General features: G+C 45.8%; 1 protein-coding gene across 3 annotated transcripts in view; it reads left to right on the forward strand.

Annotated features, from left to right (window-relative positions):
* ITGA6 (integrin subunit alpha 6) overlaps positions 1–27,113 on the forward strand; it is a 77,792-nt gene that overhangs the window by 7,765 nt on the left and 42,914 nt on the right. The gene's annotated exons all lie outside the window — the stretch shown is intronic.

Consider the following 27,113-nt stretch of genomic DNA (forward strand, 5'->3'; position numbering starts at 1 on the left):
CCTGGAGTGAATGTGAGGTGGTTGAAAAACTATTGATTGGGCGTATGGAATTCACCTTTGCTGGGACACAAATAAACCTAAGAGTTTTTAAAGAAGGAAAAGCTTAGAGAGGTTTAGATGTGCTCAAGTGGATATGCAGACATGATTCTAGGAAAATGGCTTTGCCACTGAGGCCTCATGGCTGCTAGTGAGAGCAGGCCCACGGGCCGACTTAGGACAATACTCAGAAAAAGTTGAGATCTGGCTTTCAGATCTGGGTGATGAAGAGTCTCTGCACGAACCCACAAGTGCAAAAGCAGATGGCTCTGGACTCTGTTGGGCCTTCTAGAGGATCAAGGATAGGGTCCTGGGGAAGACCGAAGGAGAGACCCACTGAATTAGATGGTCCAGACCTCAAGGGAAGACTTTGGGGGCCAGCTGGAGCACAGCGCATGGTGAAGTGTTTTCGCATTCCATATCAGACCAGCCAGTTTAGAAAGAAAAGTACTTTCTAAGCCGTGTGTTCAGGAAGGGCCCAAGGCTGCTACAGAGATGAACTGAGAAAGGGTGTGGGAGTGTGGAGAAGTGTCCTGGGGACCCTCAGAGGATGATCCCCTCAGCTTAGCCACACCACCAACCAGAAGCCAACAGAGAAGGTTTTTCACTACATAGGATAAGAAATTGGTCTTTTGTAAGCTCGTTTATTTCTGTGTATGTGCATGTATGTTGTATATTTCAACCTAAAAGATAATAGGGATTTTTATCCTTACTTGAACATGAGGACCAAGTAAAAACTTGGAGGGGAGTATGCTCTGGACTAGCTAGAAAAACCATAACCAGCTTCTTCTTTTTCCCATATAAAAGTTGCTAATAAATGCTTGGGCACCGTTCTAGGGCTAGAGATACAGCAGCAAACAAAATAGATAAAATTCCTACTTAGGTTCTGATGGAAGAGACAAGATAAATAGGGATATTATGTTAGATGGTAATAGTGATACAGGGGAAAATGAAGTGGAGAGAGGGACCAAAGAGTGGGAGTGGGGTAGGAAGTGATTGGCCATCGGGCAGGGAAGACTTCACTGAGAAGGTGCAAGCCATGTCAATATTGGGGGGGAAAGTATCCCTGGTGGTGAGAACAGCAAGCGCAAAGGCCCTGAGGCAGAAGCATGCCTAGCATGTTCAGGAACAGCAAGGAAGCCTGTATAGTCTCCTTGGAGCCAAATTGTGTAGAGCCTTATAGGACTTTGAAAGACTGGTTTTTACTCTCGAATGAGATGGGGAGCCATTGGAGGATTCTGAGAAGAGTATGACATATTCTGACTTAGATTTTAAATGGATTTCTCTAGCTGCTACATTATTAAGAATAGACTCAAGTATATAGATGTAATGATCTTAATGAGGAGGGTCCTTTTAATAATAGGTAAGAGTTGATAGTGGATAGCAGCAGTGATGATAGTGAGAAGTGGTTGGATTTTGGATATATTTTGAAAGTACAGTCAACAGGATTTCCTATGGACTAGATATAAGAGAGAGGGAAAAGCTGGAAGAGAAAACCGTTGTCATTCAATGGTTTAGGGTGGACTATAGAAGAAATGGATTTAGGGTGAAGAGCCTTCACGCTGAGTTTAATTTTGGAGATCCTAGGCTTGAGATGTCTGGACATCAAGTGGAGCTGTTGGGAAGGCAGTCGAAGAATACGAGTCTGAAGTTTAGGTGGAAAGGTTTGGATTGGAGATACAAATAGTGGAGCCCCGGGCTCCTGGGTTGTATTTAGAATGGTGGGCTGAATGAATGAGTTCACCAAGGAGGTGAAGATAGAGACTAAGGACACAGATGCAAGGCATTCCCCACGTAGAGGTTAGGGAGATGGGGGGACCAGCGCCAGGCACGGAGAGGGGTGGCCAGTAAGATGGGGAGCTAGGTGATATGCTATCCTGGAAGCCTCATGATGCAGGTGTTTCAGAGAGGGAGTGATCAATCAGTTGTGTCAGATGACGCTGAGAATTGATCCCTGGCCTAGCAATAGGGAGGCCATTGGTGACCGTATCAGAAGCCTTGTGGAGTGGAGTGGAAGCAATGCCTGGTTGGACTGGGTTGGTGAGAGACTAGAAGAGGAATTGGAGGCGAAGAATAGGGACTCAGCTGAAGAGGGGAGCAGAGCAAGAGCTGGAGGGGAAACTGGGGTGAAGAGGGAATCTTATTTTTTTTTAAGAGGGGAGGAAGTGACAGTGAGCTGGTCTACTGATGAGGATAATTCAGTAGAAAGGGAAAAGCGAAGGCAGGAGTGGGGAGAATGGCTGGTGTGATGTCTGTGAGTAGGTGAGAGGGATACACCAGTGGAGAAGTTAGCCTAGTTACTGGAGCACAGGTAGCTCATCACACCACAGAATAAAGGGGCCCAGATGCAGGTCGGTGGGTAGTGATCTTGGTGGGAGACTGTGAGGTTTTTCTGGTTGCTTTTAATTTCTCAGTGAATAGTAGTAGATCATTAACCCTAATTTACTCAATACCTGCATAGAAGTTTGCCTTGTAGGAGTAAGAACTCCATTCTAGAGGCAAAGGAGTGTGGGGTTTGAATCCCAGCTGCTTCCCATTCTGTGGACCTGACCTTGGGCGAGTTGCTTGTGCTTATCAGTAAAATGGAGGCACTAATGATAACTACCCCGTAGAGTTGTGAAGATGGAATGTAGTGAGCGTGAAGCCCTTAGCATCATGCCCATCATGTCCAATAACACTAGCCTTTCCTGTTGTGGCGGCCTTAGAGTAAAGTCGTACTATAATCCCCTCACATGGGAGAGTTTTGTAGCTATCTTATCTTTACTGTCTGGCAGACAGCAGAGGTTACCCTTTGGGGGTCAGATCAAAGGTGAAGTTGCCCCCAGAGTCCGGGGGGAGGTTCACAGATAGATGGGAACTATCCCATTGCCTTGAAGAGAGGAAGGGGAAACACGGGACTTGGAGGAAGGAAGAGAAGATGGAAACAAGGCAAAACCCTTTAAGGATTTCCAGTTTCTTATGCCATATTTGAGCTACAGAGAAGCACAGCTTCTTATTTTGTTAAATTCTTACAAGGCTCACTTTATGTGTTGGGTGGACGTTTCCCATGTAGGAGTATCTGCAGCTCCAGAATCTGGTTTTGTCTCAGACAGCACAGCATCCGTGTGTCCTGCAGGCTGGGTGGACATGGTGGGGGTGGGGCATTGGCAGGTGGGTGGGTACCATGCTGGGTGAGAGTGAGTGGGCAACACGCAGGGGTGCCGAGGCCCGGCTTCCTGTTCCCTGGCCCGATTGTCCTGGCGATCACGGTCAACGTATGCAGCATTTCGCTGCATGCGTTGAACAAAAATGACGTATGGACTTGTTGAGTTGTCAGGGAGGTAGAAAACGAGACTAAATGGCACTGTGGCTCCTAAAATACTGGCAGTTTTCAGTCTCTTCTTTCAAGATAAGTGTTATTGGATAAAGAGGTAGCTTGAGGTAAATCTGAATCCAAAAGGATATAGAATATCTCTGCAGTTACGCAAGTGTGGCTCTTCAGGACCTTACCACCCTCACCCTGGGGTGTACCACAGATTCATTAGGAAATGTCTTTCGGAGGTGGCATGGTGGTGAGTTATTAAAAAAAAAAAGTGATCTCAGTATAGTGCAGAATGAAATATGAGTACGTTTTTAATATAAAACCCAAGGCTTTAAAGACAGTTCAAGCTTTTGGCGGTCATCTTGGGCTATGCCCCCATACTTGTTCATCTCCCCTGTCAGTCAGGGCTTCTGAGAAAATGGTTGAACCGCTGACCGGCACAGCCCTTTCTCTGCAGAGGGGTGACTGACACCCAGAAACGTGGAGCGACAGCTAGGTAGCAGCGGCGTGAGCCCTGGAACCCAGCTGCCCGATGCCCAGTCCACCAGGAGCTATGCCATACACATCTACATCTTGGTAGGCGATTCCTGTACTTGAACCTGTACCCTGTGGTCTTGCTCTTAATAGAGCAGTATCTCACATTTTTAAATGTCTTTCCCCCATAATGGCCTGGTATAGCGATAGCAAATACACAGCCACTGTTTCCCTTTCCCCCCTGCCAACTGGGGGCACTCCAGATGACCGTAGCACTTCTTCCAGCTGAGTCTCAGAATTCTCCAGGTCAGCGTTAGTTAGCCTCTGCTGATGTATGTATAGGTGCTTGCATGTAGGACAGCATCTGTTTGCCCTCTTGGCCTGGCCAAATCCCCTGCATATGGAAGGCACTCTCTAAATGTCTCCCTGCTGGACATTATTCCTGCCGGTTTGTGAGCTTCTTAAGAGCGAGGCTGATGGCTTGTCCACTTTTGGTTCCAATCTGATAGACAGAAATGAGTACCCAAAAGGCATTTGTTAAGCCCTTTGAGTTAATTTCCCAAATACACTGAAGTCTTGTAGAAAATAGGAAGTGGGATGACCATTTCTTTGGAATGATCCTTTATGCCCTGATATTAGTACTACTACTTTAAAAAAAAAAACTGTGGTGAAATACACATAAGATGTATCATCTTAACCATTTTAAAGTATACAGTTCAGTCGTGTTAAACACCCACATGGTTGTGAACACCCCTGTACTCCTTAAACTTCTTCTGGAGTGCCCCGTAATCAGGATGGCCCTATTATTTTATTTATTTATTTTTTACATCTTTATTGGAGTATACTTGTTTTACAATGGTGTGTTAGTTTCTGCTTTATAGCAAAGTGAATCAGTTATACATATACATATGTTCCCATATGTCTTCCCTCTTGTGTCTCCCTCCCTCCCACCCTCCCTATCCCACCCCTCTAGGTGGTCACAAAGCGCGGAGCCGATCTCCCTGTGCGGCTGCTTCCCACTAGCTATCTGTTTTACGTTTGGTAGTGTATATATGTCCATGCCACTCTATCACTTTGTCACAACTTACCCTTCAGGATGGCCCTATTATGAGGGCATAAAATATTGATAAACCAAACTTAAATACCTAAACATAGAATTGTGCTAAATCATATCATCTGATATGATATTCTAACATAGATTAGTGGCAATGGAATTAAAATTTTAATAAATTTATGATGTTAAAAATTCCATCTCCTCGATCAGCTCTGTGCTTTGTGTCCCCCTAGAGGGATGGGATAGGGAGATGCAAGAGGGAGGGGATATGGGGATATATGTATACATATAACTGATTCACTTTGTTATACAGCAGAAACTAACACACCATTGTAAAGCAGTTATACTCCAATAAAGATGTTAAAAAACAAAAAATTCCGTCTCCTAGCTTAGTATGTCTTTCCAATCTCGTAAAGGACGGCTCCTGGTTGATTTCAGCAGCTGTGCCCCTGGCTCCGTTTGTGGAACCCTAGGGCTCCTCACTGCATATTCTTTGAAAAACCGAAGTAAGTTGTTTTAAGTTTTTTGCTAAGTTATGAGGAAATGGCAACAGATTCAAAAAAACTGGCCGTTTGTTTCTTTCATCTTGCTACTCTTCCTACCTACCTCTTAGTAGCTTTGAAATGAGACCGATTTCAGTGGCACACTGAGTGCAGGTGCAGCTGAGGTTTGATGTGACAGTGGCACATTCATGGGTTGATGTTCAGGAGGAAGCGTGTGTTCGGGAACATCAGATTAGACTGACAGCTGTCCCTGGTGGCAAGGCTGGCTTTAGCTTGTCTTGCAAATACTTTGTTCATACCACCCTCCCTACCCACCCACCTCCTGCTTTCTTTAGAGCCCTGTTAAAGATGCTCCCAGGTATTCGATTATCTTTTTCCTCTGTTCCTTGTCTCTTCGGATTTCTAATGACTAATTTCTGTATTGCCCAGAATCTGTTGAGTTTAATAGGCTTTCTTTGTTCTTATCGATGTTTTCATTACGAAATTTCTAGTAAGCTATTTGGGAGCTGTCAAAATAAAGCTTACTGGTGGTTCCGAATTGTGAGCCCTCTGAAGGCAAGAGGTTGGGACTGATTTATCCGTGTTTGCTTTAACGTGGAGGCTGACGTGCGTCATTCTTCACAAATAAAACAGAAACGTGCTTTAAAAGAAATCTGACCCCCACACATGCACAAAGAGTAGTCATATTACCCAATACTGCTTTTGTGGATTGCTTTACTACCAAAACTACTTACCCCCTGCAGAAGTTAGGAAGGAACCCAGGGAATGATCTAGAAAGGTAGTCCGTCTCTCTCATGTTATAGGTAAAGAACTGGAGGCCTAGGATTTGTTGTCGGTCATGCAGCCAGCTACTGGCAGAGCTGCCCCTCCATCCTTCCTCCCCCTAGTGTCCAGAGGTCTCTCCACACTTGAGCCCCTCCCTGTCTTCGACCTCCACTGCCCACCCTTGCAGGGATCAATCTAGCCAATGTGTCTGTTTTTATAAAATGTCACCGGAAGCTTAAGCAGATCTGTTCAAGTTCCACCAAGTTTCTTTGAAAATCTGTACTCATCAAAAAGAGTTGCTGGGCTTCCCTGGTGGCACAGTGGTTAAGAATCCACCTGCCAATGCAGGGGACACGGGTTCGAGATTCCCACATGCTGCAGAGCAACTAAGACCATGCACCACAACTACTGAGCCTGTGTTCTAGAGCCCGCGAACCACAGCTGCTGAAGCCCGCACGCCTAGAACCCTGTCCTCTACAAGAGAAGCCACCACAATGAGAAGCCCGCGCACCTCAATGAAGAGTAGTCCCCGCTCACCGCAACTAGAGAAAGCCCGTGCGCAGCAACGAAGACCCAATGCAGTCAAAAAATAAATTAATTACATAAATTAAAAAAAAAAAAAAGAGTTGCCATCCTGAGTTTCTGAGATAACCGTTTCTCCATGAGGAACCGGGCCTGGGATTGCGGTTGAGCACGCAGAAGCGGTTGTGTGTTCCCCATGGGGAATCCCTACCCCCTCTGTTTCTGAACAAGCCACCCAGGCTCCCTCCACACCTCTCATTCATGCTTTAGATTAGATGTAAGGTGAGGTACTGCCTCAGGCAGTGACTCACTCCCGCTCTTCTCTGTGGCAGGTGGCTGCTGCGGGCTGGGTCGGGACAGTGTCCACAGCGTCTAAGGCAAAGGCATTTATTGAACCCTGCAGCTATTTGTCAAAGGTTCTTACCGCACTTAAACCCTGCGTATCGAGATGCTCCTGAACTGGGCACATTCATTCCCTTCTAAAGGAAGAGGTGAGGGGTGAGCATTTTGTGTTGTTTCTCCACAGCTGAGATGTTCCCCTGAATGCTGTCAGTTTCCTGGACTTTTATAGCCAGGTGACGGTTCCTCTTTCTGATGTCATTGCATTTTATTCTGCACCTCACTTGACTGTGGTGGAAGCTTGTCCACCCTCTCAGCTGGTTGGATTTCCTCTCCTCACTGTGTGTGTGTGTGTGTGTGTGTGTGTGTGTGTGTGTGTGTATAAAAATTTTTTTTTGGAAGAGTAGAAAGGAGTAGCTTTATTAGTTTGCCAGGCAAAGGGGGACACAGCGGGCTCCAGCCTTGAAAAACTATGTGTCCCTCCTCAGTATGTCTCACAGCCTCTGTCCATTACAATACATTTGCACTCGATTGTAACGCCCAGATGGCCGGCCAGCACAGTGCCTGGTACACAGTAGGTACGGGTTTATGTGCCTCTTTATGGTGTGTCGTCACACGTCTGGAATGGGCTGTGAAACTCAGTCTCTAACTCTTGCCTGCCTGCAGCTGCCTACAGAAAGCACGTGTGAGCTTGTCCTATGCAGTTATGAGGTTTGCCTTTTCATGATTTCTGGGCACTGATTTTTTTTTTTAACATCTTTATTGGAGTATAATTGCTTTACAATGGTGTGTTAGCTTCTGCTTTATTACAAAGTGAATCAGCTATACATATACATATATCCCCATATCTCCTCCCTCTGTGTCTCCCTCCCACCCTCCCTATCCCACCCCTGTAGGTGGTCACAAAGCACCGAGCTGATCTCCTTGTGCTATGCAGCTGCTTCCCACTAGCTATCTAGTTTACATTTGGTAGTGTATATATGTCCATGCCACTCTCTCACTTCATCCCAGCTTACTCTTCCCCCTCCCCATGTCCTCAAGTCCATTCTTTACATCTCCATCTTTATTCCCGTCCTGCCCCCTAGATTCATCAGAACCATTTTTTTTAAGATTCCATATATATGTGTTAGCATATGGTATTTGTTTTTCTCTTTCTGACTTACTTCATTCTGTATGACAGACTCTAGGTCCGTCCACCTCACTATAAATAACTCAGTTTTGTTCCTTTTTTATGACTTAGTAATATTCCATTGTATATATGTGCCACATCTTCTTTATTCATCTGTCAGTGGACACTGAGGTTGCTTCCATGTCCTGGCTAATGTAAATAGAGCTGCAATGAACATTGTGGTACATGACTTTTTGAATTATGGTTTTCTCAGGGTATATGCCCAGGAGTGGAATTTGGGCACTGATTTTTAACCTCCATGACCATCTATCTCTGTCATTTTCTTTGCAAGGCTTTTAATAAGCCAGTGTCCATCAACCAACATTATTTTTAAAATTACATTTTAAATTTACCTTTGAATAGGTAATATACTCACATGGTACAAATATAAAAACTGAAAAAAGATTGCCCTTGCACTTCTGGTCTCTAGTCATCCTATTCTTCCTGGAGACAGCAGTTGTTTTACTAGTTGGTTGTATATGTTTATATTTGCTTATAAATTTGCAGACAGCTGTGAAAGGATTTACATTTTTTTTTTTTTTACACATGATAGCATGCCACGTGTATTCTTCTGAACCTTGCTTTTTTTTTTTTTTCTCGGCATATTTTAGAGCTTGTTTGCTGTAAATAAAGAGCTTCTTTAGTATTATTAATGTTTGCATAGTGTTCATTTTTAAGGATGAACCATGATTCACTGAACCAATCTGGATATTCAGGTATTTTCGAATCTTTTGCCGTTAAAAGCAGTGCTGCAGTGAAGAATTTTATACCTTCCTCCTTTCACCTTAGGTAGAGGATCACTTCCTGGTGCAGTGGCGTGCCCAGCATTGTTTTAATGATCACGGCTGATTCCGGAGGTGTGTCTGGCTGCTCTTCATGACTTTCTATCACAAACTATATCCTACCATCTGATATTATTATAGGCTCCTCAGCTGGCAGAGTTGCTGGAATCTTTTCAACAGCTAGAGTTGACCGTGTTAAGCCCAAGCTGTTGGGATTCCTCATGGCTTCAGCATTTGTGCCCCACCTGGACCTATGCTTGTTAAAATGTACTTGTTAAAATTAGAATGGCTTGTTGGAATGTGTGTTCACCAGATACTGATAAGAGCACATGTAGTGCTTCATCCCTGCATTGGAGTTAACAGGGTTATTTGACGTTTCATTTGATCCTTGCAACGCCCTATGAGAAAACTTAGATAGGAGCATTTCACAGATAATCATGCAGATGACACCCAGCTAATAGGTGGTCCAGCCAGGACTTGAACCCACCAGGTCTTCGTGGAACTCCCTCACATTTCTGACTATGGTTTTGACTTACCAGTGTGTTACCAGGCAGGTAAGAAGGCGTGGACTAGCCGGAGGTGGTAGTTGTGATAAGCATGTACCGTATTAGCCCAATAATGACAGGCCCAAGTAGGACGGATGCTTAGCCAGTGTATACCAATAAAGTAGTGCTAGTTGTTAAACTTTCAAAATACTTCTGGTTGGTAAGAGCTTTCCCCCGTCTTCCGAGTGTCCTTCGACACTGCCCTGGCCACTCTTCCTATAGGACACCCCCCCCCCCGCTCCCATATTTTGCCACAATCCAGCAACTAATGGGGAAATGTCCTAATACAACAGGGCGCTCTGGGCTGTAGCTCCAATACTACACCACCATCTGTGCTGATTAACTGGTTTCCAAGTCATATTGATTGCTCAATATTTTTTAAAAATTCATTAATTAATTTGGCTGCATTGGGTCTTTGTTGCTGTGCGCGGGCTTTCTATGGCCCTATGCCCAGCTATAAGTTCTTTTACTATGGAAAAAGGGGGAAACCGGCACTGGGTGCCAGCCAGCAGTCTCTGGCCCAGCTACTAAGCCTGTTGCTTCAGTTATCTCATTTAGAAAATAAACTATGTGATCATACTAATTTCCTTTTCAAAACATTGAAAAATCTGGATTTCCTAAGCTGTTGGAATAGTCAAATGGATACAGTGACCTACCAGGTATGTGCTTTTTAGATATACCTTTTCTCTTGGCTTTTATTAAAAGTATTTGATTGAAACATGATGGAAATTGAAAAGTCACTTTTTCCTTTGCAAATGAGCTTATTTGATAACAGCCTTTAAGAAATGAGTCTTTTTTTTTTTTTTGAGTTAGCACTGACGATATGCTCAGTCCACTTGGCATAGAAAAACCATATGGTAACAACATACTTGAATTTAAAATTATGAAATGCAATGATAATTATAAAATTTTATTTACCAGAAATTTGCTAAATGCCTGTGTACCAAGCACTGTGTGAAGGTCAAGGATGGGAGGGTGGGCTCACAGTCCAGTTCAGACAGGTTTCTTAAAAGGACAGCTCACTAGAAGGACAAATGTGATTTGATTTGGCAACTGGAAAGTCAGGTATCTGATAATTCAGAAGCACAGGAAGCGATCCAGTGCCACATTGGACAAGCAGCCGCTTTGTAAAACTGAAAGAACAGGATTGCTTGGAGATTTTCATTCTTCCCTTTCTTACTGCAGTAGATAAAAGCATTTTGGTTTTTGAATTTTATTTATTTTTTATACAGCAGGTTCTTATTAGTTATCCATTTTATACACATTAGTGTATGCACGTCAATCCCAATCTCCCAATTCATCACACCCCCACCCCCACCCCGCTTTCCCCCCTTGGTGTCCATACATTTGTTCTCTACATCTGTGTTTCTATTTCTGCCCTGCAAACCAGTTCATCAGTACCATTTTTCTAGGTTCCACAGACATGCGTTAATATACGATATTTGTTTTTCTCTTTCTGGCTTACTTCACTCTGTATGACAGTCTCTAGATCCATCCATGTCTCTACAAATGACCCAGTTTCGTTCCTTTTTATGGCTGAGTACTATTCCATTGTATATATGTACTACATCTTCTTTATCCATGTGTCTGTTGATGGGCATTTAGGTTGCTTCCATGACCTGGCTATTGTAAATAGTACTGCAGTGACCATTGGGGTGCATGTGTCTTTTTGAATTATGGGATAAAAGTATTTTTATTATAACTCCTTGAGTGATGTCTTACTGGTAATCAGTTGCTTGGTCAGCTGAAAAGCTCTTTTCAGCTCATGATTTTATTTTTTTAAATGAGCTAGTTATATATTTAATTAATTAATTAATTAATTTTTTTGGGCTGCGCGGCATGTGGGACCTTAATTCCTCGACCAGGAATCAAACCTGCCTCCCCTGCACTGGAAGCACAGAGTCTTAATCACTGGACTGCCAGGGAAGTCCCTGGTTATATATTTATACTTTATCATTTTTTGTTGAATTGAAGTGGAATTCTTGGCCATTCTGAATCTAGGCCAGTGTCGTGATTTTATCTTGTTGGGTGCTAACTATATTCTTTTTCCTTGAGATTATTTAAATCTCTATTGTTGGGAGGTTAGAAGCAAGTGTTGAACCAAGGTCATTCCAAAAATTGATGCCAGGGCTGGAACCAGAATTCCTTCCCCACCCGCTTCTCCATGTTGCTGATCTGACCGCCCTTGTTGGCATTCCAGTTAAATAGTTGAAATTGATGCCATGATTTCACATTTTTCCCCCCCAGTTGATGGTTGAGATTCTGAGCTGGAAGAGGAGTTGCATGTTGTGGATAATAAAAACATGTTCTGGGGCTTCCCTGGTGGCGCAGTGGTTGAGAGTCCGCCTGCCGATGCAGGGGACACGGGTTCGTGCCCCGGTCCGGGAAGATCCCACATGCCGCGGAGCGGCTGGGCCCGTGAGCCATGGCCGCTGAGCCTGCGCGTCCGGAGCCTGTGCTCCTCAACGGGAGAGGCCACAGCAGTGAGAGGCCCGTGTAATGCAAAAAAAAAAAAAAAAAAAAAAAAATGTTCTGCTTTGGGTGTTCTTTTATTGTATGAGCTCCCTTGTTCTTAGTCAGAGACACACCTGTAGTAAAATGTACTGAGTCAAGTAAGAAACAGAACCCTCAGGCTCAGATGTCACAGGAGTTTCATAGTCACTGGAGATTGAATTTAGTTCCAGCATGTTTCTCCAAGGAGACAGGAAAAAAGTCTCAAGAAATGTTGGGAAGGCCAGGACAAGATGACTGGTTTTGTGATCCACATAAAGACCACAAGTATCCTTTGGGCCCCTGTGGCGTGGATCTTAAAGTGCTTTATAGACCTTAATTATAACTCCTGTAAAATAAATACTTTTTAAAAAAGGTGGATAGATTAAAGTACTTTAGTGATGTTTTCCAATGAAGCAGAAAGAAGAATTTGGGTGTAGTGATGTAGAGCAAGATTAGGGAGTGTTGGGCAGAACCCCTATTTCATCAATTACCAGCTGTGTGACATTGGACAAGTTACTTGTACTCTCTGAACCTGCATCCACATTTGTAAAATGGGTGGTAGTAACAGTGTCTACTTCTTAAAGAACTCATAGCAGAGTGCCTAATACATTGTAAGAGCATGGGAGATGATAGCTCCGGTGTATTAATAATAATTGCTTATTTGCCCTGATTTGCAGGTTAAGGTATGTATTTCTCATGTGATTTCTTGGAAGTTTATTAGAAATCTAGTCTTTTGAAAGTGAGATTGTAGTTCAGAGAGAAAATTTACCTTTCTGTGTAAATGTGAAAACCCAAGGCTAGGAAGTGAACAGATTTGTTCCACTGTGAATTTTTGCTCAGGCTTGCCCTACTGGATCAGCCAGTTAGTATAGTTAAATAGGGTTTTGGTTTTTCTTGGCCAAACACCCCTTGAGGTTATTTAAAAAAAAAAAAAGGGACCAGATTCCTGCCCTCAAGGCGTTTGTAGTCTAATTAAGTGAAGTTGGGAGAAATCCTGGTCCAGGGAAGTTTACTTTGGAGAGGTGAAACTTGAGACAGGGTCTTGATATATAAAGCCTAGAGCTGGAGTTTGGAAGTTGCTGTTGAGGAGGATTTGGTGGAACGGGGGCAGGATGACGTGAGCCAAGGCACCAAGGCCTTTGTGTGCTTGGCAGGCGAGGGGCATAGGGGCAGCTAGGATGGATGGCTAGTGTGGGGACAGACGGCAGGGGGTGGCTGCCATTGCAGTGGGAAGAGTGTGGCACGTGGGAAGCCCTACCCATGCCAGGTGGCGTCTGAGCCTCGGTTTCTTCATCTCTGAGAGGCAGATACCTACCTCCCAGTTGCTGAGGCATAGCTGAATAAGAGTGTATGTTAAGGACTCTGTAATTATAGAGTGCTGTACAAATGTGAGTATTAGCACACCTGAGTAGGGAGCAATCTCCTTTGCTAAGGCAGAGCCTGGGATGCACGAGGAGTATCTACCTGCCAGGTACTGCTCTAGGTGTGTGTTCAGGAAGCAAAAGAAGAGCCCCCGCACCCTTGGAGCCAGTAGCATTCTAGCGCAGGGAAGATGGGCAGTTGACCCAAAGTGCCGAACATCGTCATTTCAGGTGCGGATGAGGGCTGTGGAGATCCTTACATAGGGAGACTCTGTAGACAGTGCCTTAGGGAGAGCTCTAGGTAGAGTGAGTAAGGAGGGCCTCTCCGAGGAGGTGACTTGTGAGTTGAGGGATGTGAAGGGTGCATCCCACAAAGATCTGAGGCAGGAATGGTCTCAGCCGAAGGAAGTGACCGCAGAGACCCTGAAATGGAAAACAGGTTGGTGTGTTCAAATGCCAGGAGCCAGGCCAGCGTGGCAGGGGCGCACACCCGAGGTGAGTGAGGCTAGAGCGGCAGGTAAAGGGCAGTTCACGTAGGGCCTTGTGCAGCATGGCGGGAGGTTGCATTTCATGCCACTGGCCATGGGAACCCAGTGAGGGCTGTAAGCAGAGGGGTGTTGTGATGTGACTTAAGACGTAGAAAGAGCAGTGGTTGCTCTGCGGAGATGGGCTGGGGCGGGACAAGAGCGGAAGCAGGTGGAACGGTCAGAAGGATATTCCAGTTGTCCAGATGTGACCAGATGGAGGCTTGGACCATCCTTACAGCAAAGGAGCCACCGAGAAGTGGGTCAGAGTGAAATGTGGAGGCAGGGCCGAGAGAAGGTACTGATGCCTCGGATGTGGAAGGTGAGGGAAGGCGAGGAATCAAGGATGACTCCTAGGTTTCTAGCCTGAACAGACGCGTGGGTGGATAGTGTACATTTACCGAGAGAGGGAAGGCTTGTGGGGAGCGTGGCTGGGGGAATGCTGAGTTCTGTGTTGAACACGTTAAATGTGAGATGCTAAGGGCCGACGTCTAGTAGACAGCTGGGTGTCGGAGTGTGGAGAGTAGCGGAGAAGTCTGGGCTGAAAAGATGTTCTGAGAGTCACCTGTTAAATAAAGGTGTTTCCAGCCCCAGGACAAGAGTATAGCCAGAGACAAGGAAAGCCTCCAAGATCTATTGGAAGGGGAGCCGCCGGCGAGGGGGAGGATGAATCTGGCAAGCATTGATGGGCTCGTATCATAGGCCTTGCTGCCTTTTCCTCCAGCTGCCCAGTCTAGTTCCTAATTGGACGGGACTAGAAGATCAACACGAAACTAGACGTGGGAAGTCACAGAGACTCTTGGGTCCCTCTCCTCTTACATAGGGACGTGAGCCCACAGTTCAAAGCTCTCCGCATGGTGCCCTCCTAGGATTATCATGTCAGGTTCGAACAGTGAAGAGGAGCCCCTGGTGCTTAATCTTACTGCTAAGATTGTGGAGGAGTTTGACATTCTGGGGATTCCTCTCAAACAGTGAATGAAATACGGCTTTAGAATTTGATTCAGAAAGAGGTGGAATGTAGTCGGTTTCCTTGTCCAGTTTCCCTCGATCTTCTAGCTCTTCTTTCCAGGTGGTTAATTGTTTTGACTATTAAGGTCTTAAATGCAGGCTGCGTAACTGACCACAGGACCTGGGCAGGTCCTCTTTGAACCTTTATTTTTGTCTCCCTAAAATCAGGGGCTCAGATGAGATCAAGCTGGGCTCCACGAGCTCCTCCAGGAAACCAGGGCCTGGTGGGGGTCGGTGGGCATTCTCAGCTACGGTCCACGTGGCAACCAACACCTGAGGAGGCAGAGAGGGCTGGGATTCACTCATGGAGGTGATGCTGGAGTTGAGTGGAGGTCTAGGGAAGAGTTGGGGTTGGGGCAGACGTTCTGCGGGGAATGGACAGCATCTGCGCAGTGTGGAAGCGTGAACGAAGAGCCTGGTGGAAAGGATGAATTCAGGTGGTCGGTCCGGTTGGAATCTCGGTGGGGCGGGGAGGGGAAGTGATGGTGGTAACAAGGTAGCAGTGTCATAGGACCAGAGCCACATGGTGACCCCACATACAGGAACAGGGCAGTTCTCCTGTATTTTCTCATCTGTAAGTAGCCCTGTGGAAAATCCAAGTGGGTTGAGTAAAGACATTCAAAAACATTAGGGTTTATGGGTTCTGCATGTTTAAACCCAGAAACAAAGTTCAAGCTTCATTTGACAAGTCGATGTTTTAAAGCTTTCTCCCAAAACCCATCCTATGGGCTCATTTTGGTGTGTGTCGTTGCAGCTGGGTCATGGGTAAGAGCACCGATGTTAAAGCTACCTTTGAAACCTCCCAGCCCCTCCTGTGGTTCCCAGATGCAGTGTGGGCCACGGAGGCAAACTGCTGTCTGTGTGAGGTGTTGCTAAGACCAGTTTCCTTTGTGTCTCTTGGGAAGGCATTAATTGGTAGGAATCCTGGAAGTCGGAACCACTGACTGCTCCAACAGGTCCAGCTGAGGCGGGGAGGCACAGCGTGGGCAGAGCGCTTCCTGCAGCAGGGAGCTTGGGAGATATCTGCTGAAGGAATGAAGGAGCGAACAGGGGGATGATTGAAAGGTTGCGCTCTCAGACTGGCGCCAGCATTTCACCGTCATTTGCTCAGATTTGTTGGCATAACTGTTCTGAAACAATGCTACAGTATAATCTAGCTTTTACATACGGTTTAAAAATCACCGTACAAAACAGAATACCGACATATTTTGAAGACCAACTGGAGCCCTCAAAGGAAAGTCTGACTTGTTGGAAATAGGCCAAGGGATGGGGGGGTGCAGCAGGCAGTGCTGTCCCCCGTTTTCCTCTACAGGGCCGCTTGTAGAAATAGTGGAAGGTTTCTCAGTTTAGTTTAAATCTGCTGTGTTGAAATCATTAAAAGTGAACTTCACTTTTTAGCTGTGTAAATTACTATGATGAATTTGGTTCATTAAAAATACCTGTCGAGGGCTTCCCTGGTGGCGCAGTGGTTGAGAGTCCGCCTGCCGATGCAGGGGACACGGGTTCGTGCCCCGGTCCGGGAAGATCCCACATGCCACGGAGCGGCTGGGTCTGTGATCTATGGCCGCTGAGCCTGTGCGTCCGGAGCCTGTGCTCCGCAACGGGAGAGGCCACAACAGTGAGAGGCCCACGTACCGCAAAAAAAACCCCAAAAAATCCTGTTGAGTTAAGTGCTCGCCCTGAGCTGGACACTGAGGGACACAGCAGTGAACAGAACAGACATGGCCCTGCCCCCATGGAGCTGACCTTCTGGTGAGGGAGGTGGCCAGTATGCAGTTCCTCTCACATGTCATGATTACTGACCATGGTCGTGCTAGGAAGGGAAGGTAGATGAGGACTTATAAGAGGTGGGGCCCGGCCTAGCTTGGAAGGTACATGAAGGGTTTTAAGCAGAGGCCTGAAGAGGGAGAGTAGGAGGATTCCGGGGGGAGAGAAGAGTGTGTGCAGAGGTTCTGAGCCAGGAGAGAGCATGGTAGTTGAGGGGTTTGAAAGCAGCCCAGTCGAAAGTGTCGAAAGTGAGGGAGAAGGTAAACCCAGAATGTGCTCTTGACATATACTTAGCTTCAGCAAAAGCATTTTAGGTTATCATTCCAAATCGAAGTTCTTGGTGTCTGTGTACAATTCAATAAGAAAGAGACTGTTTAGATTTCCTGCTGTAGTTGGCAGAATAATGCTTACAAAGAGTCTATGTCCTAACCCCCCAAACCTGTGAATGTATTCGGTGAAGCGGCAAAGGGGAATTAAAGTTGCAGATGGATTAGGTTGCTAATCAGCTGACTTTAAGGTTAGCGAGATTGTCCTAGATTATCCGGGTGGGCCCCGTGTGGTCACATATAGGATCGCATATAGGATCCTTATAAATGTGGAAGAGGGAGGCAAAAGAGAGATCTGAACATACTTTGCTGCTGTTTCAGATGGAAGAAGGGGCTGCGAGTCAAGGAATGCAGGCACCTTTAGAAGCTGGCAGGGGCAAGGAAACACTCTCCTCTAACCTTCAGAAAGGAGCTGCCGACACCTTGGTTTTTCAGTCTAGTGAGACCCATTCTAGACTCCTGAACCACAGGAACTGTAAGATAAGAAATCTGTTTCAAGCCACTAAGTTGGTGGTAACTTGTTATAGCAGCCACAGAAAACTAACACACCTGCCCAACTCAAGGTCTCATTGCGTAGATGGCTGTTGCCACCAAGTCACTTGGTAGTAACGACCTCTGCTACTTGCTTTGCTTTTCAGGGCAGTGGAGAATGGCTCTTACACACCCTACCTCGAGGTGCCTGGGCTGTGGTCATTCTTCAGTGAATACTTGGGCATCGCCATGTGCTGGCACCAGCTGCAGGAGCTTGGGATAGGTTCGTGGGTTAAAAACAGCAAGATGTGTGCCTTCATGGAACTACATTCTAGATGCCTCATAGCCCTGACCTATGCAGAGGGCCGGCGGGGGCAGAGAGTTCATGTCCAGACACTCAGCCAGGCATCCGGGCACTGCTACGTGGTTGTGAATAGCAGTGACTTTCCCTGAAAAAGACGAGTCTGTTTCTACTACTTATAGGAAAACTAGAGTTTTATCCAACATACCTATACTTAGTTTTTGGGTTGTTTGGAAATGATTCTTCAGGACTAACAGCACACATTAAATACAATAATATTTGCTAATGCACAGCTCACTGCTGCTGGATATCAGTGTTTTCTTAATAAATTTATTTATTTTTTGGCTGCATTGGGTCTTCGTTGCTGCGCACAGGGTTTCTCTAGTTGCAGCGAGCTGGGGCTATTCTTCGTTGCGGTGCACGGGCTTCTCATTGCGGTGGCTTCTTTTGTTGCGGAGCACGGGCTCTAGGCGCACGGGTTTCCGTAGTTGTGGCTCACGGGCTCTAGAGCTCAGGCTCAGTAGTTGTGGCACACGGGCTCAGTTGCTCCGCGGCATGTGGAATCTTCCCGGACCAGGGCTCAAACCCATGTCCCCTGCACTGGCAGGTGGATTCTTACCCACTGCGCCACCAGGGAAGCCCCTGGATATCAGTTCTTGAGTGCAGAGTTCCCTCGTATATTTTTAAATCTTCAAATAACCAGTCATCAAAATAAGAATAGTCTTTTTAAGTTTCATAACTTTAATAACGTATGTACTTTGGAAAGTCTAACATGGGAGTTAGTCTGATGATTGACAGATTTTCTGGTTCCAAAGGAGAGAGAAGCAGGCCCTTCCTCTGAAGCCATTTGACTCAGAGGCAGAGATGCGGGGTTTAGGTTAAAGCACAAGCGAGCTGTAATGCCTGTTCTCTACAGCAGGTAAAGAAGGAAGGGGAGGAAAGGACAAAACTCCTTACCAATCCTTAGCAAAAACCTGGCAGGTTACCAGGTTTGCTCATGGTGGCTGGGGGTGGTAGGTGGGGTGTGGACATTCCCCGTTGACCGCTGGTCCTTGGAAAGCAGGCACCTCCCCCTCCAGCCAGAGGAGGGACAGTGCTTCTGCCGGCGGACACCTGGAGAGTCAGCCTGGCTGCGGTGGAGAGGGGCTCTCAGAGGGCCATTGGAGCTTCGATGACCAGACAGGCTGCCCTCGGCGAGCCTGGTCATGTGGAAATTGACTGCAGGGCCTCCCGGGCCGAAGTAACTCCCCGGTACCTGGGAAACTGTGCCGTATCCAAGCACACAGTTGGACTGTAAGGATAGCATTATTAAATTCAAGTTGTTGCCTCAGTCAGGTTACATTGCTAGCTTTATACCTGAGGCTGGGACGACTGTATAGTTTATCTACCAAACTGGGACATTTTTGAGAATGAAAGGGGGCCTGGGACAATAGGAGTGAATCAGGAGTGTCCTGGGGAAACCTGGACCTATGGTCAGCCCAGTGAAGTGTTGGAAGCTTTAACCACTTTGTGGACAGCCTGACCAAAAATGACTCAGCACAACGTGGCCTTTGTGTGGAAGGGCCTAGACCTTCCAGAGGAGGAGAAGGCGTGACCCAGGGGCCTTTCTTAAGATTCCTGTTCACAGCACAGAGAGCTTTCCAACTTGGAGGCTTTAGAGCTGTTTTCCATACACCTTTAAATATAAGGCAAGATCTATTTTTTATCCCCAAATTATCCCACCTTATATTTGAGCCCTTATACAGTCATTTTCCTCGGAGAGCTGCCCTCGTGATTACTTTACTCGAGCAACAAAATTTTGTTCGCTATAAACACATTAGCCTAAAGGGACCTCAATCAGTTATAACTGTGGGTGCTGATAGAGGTTAAATTTGTTTTAAAATATTTTAAATAAAATGATTTCAAAAAGGAAGCAAAGAAATTGAGCTCACATTTAGTAATAATTCCTCAGGATTTGACACGATAATTGCAAGTCTTAGGTGTGGTTATAAACTTTAAAATGTCCTAGAAATGCCCTGGAAAACTGGGTTAGACATTGCTTTTCAGAAAGTAATGTCAAAGCAGCATATGGAGTTTGAATACAATTGCTTTGTAAAATAAGCGTAAAACTATTAGATAAATTTTTAATAAGATGTTATTCAAAATGTTTGCATAAATAATCAAATGTCAGTGGACTCTTTCATCTACATTCATAATGGCTTACATATACAAATTGGCCAAAAACCCCTTTTTTGGATTTTTTTTTCCCCATTCACGGAGCTTTATGAGGAATCCCTGGTATATGAGGGGTGATTGTAATGATAGAGATGTTGTGGTAACAGCTGGGAAAAGGACATTCACCTTCAAACTGCAAGGAATCCAGGCTGGGGGTGACAATTGGATTCCTTCAAGAAATGATTGGATTTTGACTTACAGGTTCCAGATGGCTGACTAGATATACAGGTTTCCCTGCAGGCTCCTCAGGGCTCTGTGATGGCTGAGAGATTATTGCTAAAAGGCAGAAAGCAGATGGGATCTGGCTTATGGCCTTAACAAGGGAGGGAGCCACACTCAGGGGTATATCGTGCAGGGACTGAGAAAAAGGGGGCAGGTGGTCTGCCTTGTGCCCACCCTGAGAATCGTCAGGTGAGGCAGGCTCTGGGAATCAGGCGTGGATCTGGAAGTAAAGGCCTATATGCTGGACCACAGATGCCAGATGACACCTTCATTCCCCATCTCTCTGTACAGAGTATAGGACGCTGGAATTTAACACTCTGGCAAAAACAAAAAAACCATAGTGCTTTCTTTTTGGGGGGAAAGGGGTGGGGATGTTGACAGGTGCATGTTTTACAAAGCTTAAATGGTGACAGCTCAAGAATGGATTCATGCAGAGGTAAAGCAAGGCAGTTATAGTATTTAAAAAACAGCTAGGCAAAGCTGGGGCTTCTAGTGTGAATGCTGGCAGCCCAAGAATTAAGCCTTCCTCCTCTAGCATTTGAAGACTGGTTTTCGGTCTTGACGGCAGCTCCCTACTCACTCAGCCTAAAGTGATTCCTCTGTCAGCAGGCCCCACCCAGGACTCCCTTTCAGCATTCCTGATCGGGGTGAGACCAAGCCAAAAATGGACCTTTTTAGGCAACAGAAAAACAAGAGAACCAAGGATTATCAGGCATATGATGAGAGCTAGCAGCATGAAAGGGAATGGTTGAAGTAAACCAGAAGAAAAATCGGAAGGAACAGAAAATCCAGGAACAGAAGGAGAACAAAGGAAAAACAAAACCAAAAAACCTTCTAGGTAAAATGCTTAGAATATGAGAATTTGAGAATATGTGAATCCACAAAATAAGAATACGGTGCATTGTTATGTGAAAGGCGCCATCCAAACACAGAGCTTTTGGAGATTACAAATATAATTGCTGAAACTTAAATTTCATTAGAAATACTAGAAAATTAAGTCAAGTCTGGAACCAGAGAGAGGGAAGGAAAAAGTGAGAAGATTAATCCAGGAGGTCCCACTAGCTAACAGACTAGCTAACAGAGATTCCAGAAAGAACAGAAAATGGAATGAGTAAAATGACCGATGCGCCATAAGAGTTTCCTGGAAGTTGATGTCCTAAGTCTCTAGATTGAAAGAGGCCACGCAGTGCACAGTGGGCGAGAAAAGGCTCACGCACAGGTACTGTCTTGCTGTTCAGAACGCCTGGGTTAACGTGCAGAGCCTAAAAGTCACCTTTAAAGAAACGAAAATAGGACTTAACGTCAGAATTTTCATTGGCAGCACTGGACACTGGAATAAATTAGAGCAGTTCTGAAGAAAGTGTTTTTCAACCTAGATGCTACACCCAAACTATCAGTCAAGAGTGAGAGCAGAATGACATTTTTGTATATGCAGGGACTCAGTTTACCTATCATGTACTGTCCTTTAGGATGACATTTAAGAAAACCAAATAAGAGGAAAACATGAGGTCCTAGGTCAAAGGAGACCAATCCAGGAGGGGGCAGTAAAGGGAAGTGCTAGGATGACCACATACAGCAGACCCAGATGACCCTGACTCTGTACAGCAGACCTAGAAGAACAGTCAGTCTGTGTGGTACTAGGAGGTCCAAGGGCTCTGAGGAGGACATCTGAGCAAAGAAGAGATCCTGATTTCATACTAGGTACAATTGGGAGCTTAGAAACAATTGGGGCTGGAATAAAAGCAAACAACGTAAGCGAGAAAAAATGGTAATGAGAAACGCCAAGAAAAGCTGAAGTCATGGTCCAAATGTGACGTACACCAGACAATTGATAGAATGGAAGGAAAGCAAGTCTGTTTGACCTTGATGCTAGGAACGGTATCCTTGGAGGACAAGAGCTTCTGATACTGGTCCCAGATAGAGGATAATTTCAGTGCTGTTTAGTTCAGCAGTGAATAATGTTTACCTGGTTGTACAAAAGGACAGGTGACCAAAATGTGGTTACAAGACAAATTGTAAATGGTAATAGCTCTGGTAATAGTGTAAAAGTATAGCCAATGGATGGTAGGACTTGGAGGCACCAAGAGGAAAGTTGGGGAGACAGTGCTGATAGCATCATCTCCCCAGCTGGGGAATGGAGAGATTTTGTCAGAAATTGATGAAGAGAAAGTAGAAATTTAAATATATGACTTAAAACTTAAAGCGTAGCAAATAGAAGAACTAAAGTAATATAGTTATTAAACATAGGAGGCAAAGTAGCAAGTAGTTTAAGCTCTCCCCTTTTCATATTGTGGTGTCAACAGTTAATTGCCTAAAGCTGGTAAGTCAAGAAATAAATGTATTAGCATAATATCAATATCGAGCATTCTAGAGAAGTAAATCCAGAATTTAAAAGGAGTTCTGCCCAGAGAGTGGGACGCGGGATGAGTGTAGAATCTGTTGCTTTCCACTGTAAGTTGTTTTTGATTTCTTGCCATCCGTAGTTATTACTGTTAAAGACTGAGCTCAAAGATGGATTAAATGTAGAGGTGACACAGTTGAATTATTAATGCCATCTTCTAATTAAGGTTTAATTTGGACAAACTAAGAAGGCTGTTTTAAATTAAGCAATAATAGTGTCCTTGTTCTAATGAAGCAATATTTCACATTTCCTGGGACAAAGTTGCATAGCTAGAGGCAGAATCTTTAATCCTTGAGGAAATGAATTATTGCCAAAAACAATGAAGCAAAGCTGCTACTGTCCTTAGAGTTTTAAAAGTACCCCAGTGTTTAGAACTTTTGGTTGATGTAGTTATGCAAAAGTATACTGGCTCTGCTTGGGGGAGAACTTGACTATAGGAAATAGGAGTATGGCTTGCTTGAAGTTTGAAATAACCTTGTGGTTAATAGCATGATAAGAGTCCTGCATCTTTGTGCCAAGAATTTTGATCTAGACTCCAAAGGCCTGAATTTATATCATGTCCTCGGTCACTGCCACACTTGTGCAGTTTGCCTTTTACATTGTATTCTATTTCAAATTTCATTTCTCATCTTTAAAGATGATGTGGTTTTACACATTTTGAGTTTTGTATTTTAAAGGTAAGTTTCCAATATGTTGGAATCCCAAGGCAGTGTTTATGTCAGTACAGATTGAAACAGTGGAGGTGATTGTCCAATGGCCCCGTGGAGAGCAATTTGGGAAGTAATTTTTCCTGTTCCTTTTGGTGTCTAAAACGATCTTAGTTCAAATCCAGATTCTTGCCCTTCCTTGATTACAGTTTTTCTTTTGACCTGATATATGGGAATAGGTTTCTAAGACCCTGTTCTGTTCATTTCCACCACTTCCCTTCAAAAGCCGTAACTTCATGTTCCTTGGTCCCTGTCACTCTGAATGTGAGGTGTGACTGTAGCTCTGAATTCCTCCAGTGGTACTGGGTGGGTCAGTAAAAAGCAGCAGCTGCTTAAAAGAAAATGAACAGCCTGGCAGATGCTTCCCTGGGCCCTAGGAGCTGCTGTGGACATCCATCCCTGCAGTGCCCAGAGCTCCTGGCGCTCACATTAAACCCAGCCTCAAAGGGAAAAAAGTGGGATTTGAGCAGAAACTGGATGTTGGTGTGGCCTGAGTCTTCCCCCCAGATGCAGACTGTCCCCCCTAGAGCTGCACTCGCTGTGCTATCCCAGGAGCTGGCTGGGTTCTGAATGGCTTAGGCCAGTGCCCAGGTCCTAAAGGACTTAATGAGGAAGTAGATGGGTTGCACCGGGGATGGTGTCATCGACTGGTTACAGCTCTATTTTCAGTTCTTTATCCTTGCCAGACATAGCCTCAGCTAATGGGCTGTGACCTCCTGTGATTAAGGCTGGTTCTAAGCAGAAATCAGAGTTTGCTTATTTCCTGAACAAGAGACGGTGACTTTCCCTTGAGGATTAAGACACCTGCCAGTTGTTGACTTTGGTTGGGGGTACCGTGTTCCTCCATCAAGGTGCTTCCTCACCTTTTCTATGACTGATTTTGTCTGACTTATAGCTCTACCTGCTCTCCCCATCACTGTCTTCCTGTAAGTGTGGTCCCAGGGAATGGGGTGCGGCTAGAGCAGGGGCACCCCCCACTGATGGGTGTCTGGTTTTCCCCCTCTGGCTGCCTGTGGCCTGAGGCCGCAGAGCACCCCGCCTCCTCCGTCTGAGCTAGGACAGATTCTGAAGCGGGGCTCATTGTGCCAACTGTCCAGGGACCTGGGAGGAAGGATAGTGCTGGGAACACAAGGCAGCTAACATTATTCTCCAGAGGTACATTTCTCTTATTTTGTCAAGTTCCCTTTTCCTATGTGTTGTCGCCTGTCCCACGCCCCCCAATCTTCCAGCTGCTTCCATCCTTCTCTGGTCAGCTTTCAGATGCAGTAGCCACCCCAAAGAATGCGGGGGAACTTCTGCAAGAGCTTGGCATTCGTAGCATCCGGGAAATTTTGTCGCCACAGCCCTATAACTAGCCAGCCAACTGGAGTGAAAGGGTTCCTGCGTGGTAGAGGCCCGCCCTTTGAGGGCCTGGGAAGCAGTGGAATCTGCAGGTACCGAAGAGGGAGAAGCCCTCCCACGCAGCCAGGGGAAAAGAGGCTGGAGGGAGCCGCTTGCTCTGAAGGACTGTCCATGTAAATGGAACAATCTCCACAGCTTTTTCAACAACAGGAAACCCGGAAGCACCTGTCCCCTGCTGGGGACAAACGGTCAGCGGAAGCCAAGGGCTCTGAGGCGCTGCGCAGGTGCGCATCTGTGGCCTTTTGCACCGGAACGCGGAGCTCCGCAGATCAGGCTGCCCATCCCCAATCCCGTCTTGTTGCATCGCCGATTCCTACTCTTCCATTTCCTCCGGCCCCTTCCCTCTCAGCCTGTGCACATGCTGTGCCCCTCACTGGGCCACCTCCAGCTCCTGTCATCTCTAGGTGACACACGCTCCAGGGCAGGTTTAGCGCCCTCTGGACCGGCGTGGCACTCTGCCCCGGCCTCCCATTGCTTCTACCTCCCTGTGGTTTAAAGACCCGATTATGGATCTGGCTCTCACAGGGCCAGGGTTTGGCAGGGAGGGGGACAATTCTTACTCACCCTAGGAGGCTCTTGAATGTTTGTGGAATGAATAAGTGAACAAATGAGCGAGGACGGTCAACGGGAAATAACAAGCCCCAGTACCTGCCTATGGTAGCTTGCCAGGCTCCTTGGGCGGGGATGAGGAGAGGAAGTGGTCAGAGAAGGCACACAGTAATAACCTTGGAACTCCTGGCCTGCTCTGCTCTTTATAGCCTTGCCTGTTGGAGTCGTTACCTTTACAGGAAATCTCCTCGTGACCTTCACCCCACCCAGCTGCAATAATGCTTCGCCTCCGCCTTCCCTCACCCTTTCTGAATTAATCTTAGTAAATGGAACAGTTCTTGTTTCAATGTTTCATTTGTGTAGGTTTTGCCCTTTCATTTAAATTGTAAACACCTTAAAATCCTGGGTTTTATTTTCCTAGGAGCGAGCAATTTAGAGCAATGGAGAAAACATTACTCCAAGGTAGTTTTTTTTCCTGGCTCCCAACTAGCTGTGAGGTCTTAGGGACAGGGTACTTACCCTCCTCCCCAAAGCCCCTGTTTCCTCGTCTGTGAAGTTAGAGGGCTGGATGCATTTTCCGGCACTTCCAGTGCCCACATCCTGTGATTTTGTGCTTCTGACCCTAGCACTTTGCTTATCCCTTGAAGTACTTAGACAGGGTTCCATCTCCACCCCTGCTGGATAATTGAGCTTGTTCACTCACAGTGTAGCCTAGTTCACCTCTCAGCTCTTTGTCAGTGCTCCTGGGATTAAGAATGACATTAGCGGAATAGGTGTGGGACAGCCCTTGGCCTTGCCTCTGCACAGAAGTTCCAGGCACCAAGGACCTCAGCTTGGTCCTGCAGTTCCGTACTTTGGTGTGTTTTTGTTTCATCCCTTAAATGTTGGACGAATTGGAGGTGGAGGCTGATGGTGCTTCCACCCAAGGGTCTGGGAGGAAGGATGGTGCAAGGGATGCATGTTCCCACACAAGCCAGCCATCGTTCTTTAAGACCCGCCTCACTGGTTCTCCCTGGGCAGAGTCTGGCTCCCGTTTCTGTTTTCTGAGTGCCATTTTCTTTGCATTGTACCCACTGCGTTGCATTGGTTTAAAAAAAAAAAAAATTTAAATCCTTTATTGGGATCACAGCAAAGACAAAAGTGGTAAGGACTGTCGTGTGTGTGGGGTTGTTTATTTGTTTCTTTGTTCTTTTGTTTTTGGCATCTGAGATTTGTGAGTTTCTTGAAGGCCAGGAGTGGCTTTTCTGTTTTGGGAGCTGGTTGTTGGTTCACATTCGTGTTCCCAGCCCTTTTCCCCAACTCCAGCCTGGTTTCCCTTTCAGCTCTGTTTCTCTGTCCAGTCAGGTGTATGTTCTTTCTCTTTGTTTCTTCTCCTCTTGTCAGTCAGCCAGACCTCAAAGATTGTAAAACTGATGGTGAGTAAAGGGCATTAATTAAAAAGAACACAGCAGAAAGGTAGTGGGTCTCCAAAGATCCCTCTGGCTGGGAAACAGATTTTCAGGATTGTGGGTGTGGCTTAGGACCCCTCTTACTGGAGATGGCAAGAACCCTGAGGTGGGAGGGGAGAGGGAATATTAGGATGCCTAGTATGTAAGTGGTGTCCCTGAATCCTTGGTGGGGATTAATTGGACGATAAAGGAGGAGCTTGTGGAGATGACCAAAATGCCAGGAAGTAAGAATTGATGCAGAAAGAGGCCGCAAAAGAGTAATTCAGTTGAGTTGTATCTTGGGCACAGGTTTGGTTCCAAATCTGTGTTGTTAAAAGGTAAACTGAGGCATATTAAAAACTGGACGAGTTTGAGCAGAAATCAGTGCGAACCTGGCAGCGTCAAGCGGAAGTGGTTAGCGGTGCTCCACCGACAGGAGCAGGGAAAGACAC

Source organism: Stenella coeruleoalba (genome assembly GCF_951394435.1).
Source record: "Stenella coeruleoalba genome assembly, chromosome: 6".
Lineage (NCBI taxonomy): Eukaryota > Metazoa > Chordata > Mammalia > Artiodactyla > Delphinidae > Stenella > Stenella coeruleoalba.